Source organism: Propithecus coquereli, unplaced genomic scaffold, assembly GCF_000956105.1.
Source record: "Propithecus coquereli isolate 6110/MARCELLA unplaced genomic scaffold, Pcoq_1.0 Scaffold163, whole genome shotgun sequence".
Classification (NCBI taxonomy): domain Eukaryota; kingdom Metazoa; phylum Chordata; class Mammalia; order Primates; family Indriidae; genus Propithecus; species Propithecus coquereli.
The window spans coordinates 373,396-374,505 of record NW_012140858.1 but is presented as its reverse complement, the minus strand read 5'-3'; the positions used below and the strand labels follow the sequence as shown (position 1 = coordinate 374,505).

Genomic DNA, 1,110 nt, shown 5'->3' with positions numbered 1-1,110 from the left:
TTCAATCATACTTCAATATAATTTAAATAGTCACATATTAGTTCATCAATTAGCTTACCAAAATTTACGTAAATAGTTCCCTATTGATAGACTTTGGGCTATTTTCCATTTTAACTATTTTATACAACTTCTCAGTGAACATTTTTGAAATTAAGGTTTTAAATAGAAACAAATAAGTTGGCATTGGAGGTAGGATTGTCAGTAGCACCTCTAGAATAACCAAGCCTCTTCTGTTACCCATGATCCAGGTTTCCCCACCCAGATTATTGGAGTAGGGGAAACAAAGATATATACAGAGGGAGTCAGTTGTCATCATAAGGCTTTGAAATAGGGAACATTTGTCATCTAATAAGGATCCAAATGGCAGTTTTGTAGATTAAGGCATGGGCAGTTGGCATATGTGATCCTGTGGTCCCAGGAGACAAGCATTCCTCTTCAAATGTCTTCCCAGTAGAAAGTGACAAGATTGTCATAACATTTATAACCCCACCTTAGTAAGTCGTAATGTGTGGAAGACAAAGGGCCAATAAATAAATTAAAATTGGTTTGACCTCATAGTAATTGTGTAACAAAAATTAAAACTAAAGTGAGATGCAATTTTTGACCTGTCAGATTAACGAATGCAAATAAGCATCATAACAGCCTAAGCTGGCAAGGGTACAGGGGAAAAAATCATATTCATACAGTGTATGGAAGAGAAATTGGAAGACATTTGACAATATGTATCTAAAGGATTAGAAATGGTCATGCATTTGGACCCAGAAATTCCACTTGTAAGAATATTTCTCAATATAAAATCACACCAGTGTGCAAAGATGTACCATATTTCAAAAATTCTGAGGTGTACATTTTTCATTTTGGCCTGAAATTGGGATGTGTCTTCTCATTTATGGTAACCTAGATGTGATGAAATATTGCATGTACAAGGACATTCTAAAAATTTTAAATAACCTAAAAGTCTGAAAATAGAAACTGGTAGGTTGTTTGTGGTGTGCCATACAAGAGGATATTATGCAACCGTTTGACACAGAGAAGCCATAATATGTCGCTGAGAAAATTTGAAAAAGATTAACAAATAATATACATATAGTATAATCTTGTTTTGTTAAA

General features: G+C 33.8%; 1 protein-coding gene across 1 annotated transcript in view; it reads left to right on the top strand.

Annotated features, from left to right (window-relative positions):
- SVEP1 (sushi, von Willebrand factor type A, EGF and pentraxin domain containing 1) overlaps positions 1–1,110 on the top strand; it is a 239,569-nt gene that overhangs the window by 97,737 nt on the left and 140,722 nt on the right. The window lies entirely within an intron of this gene.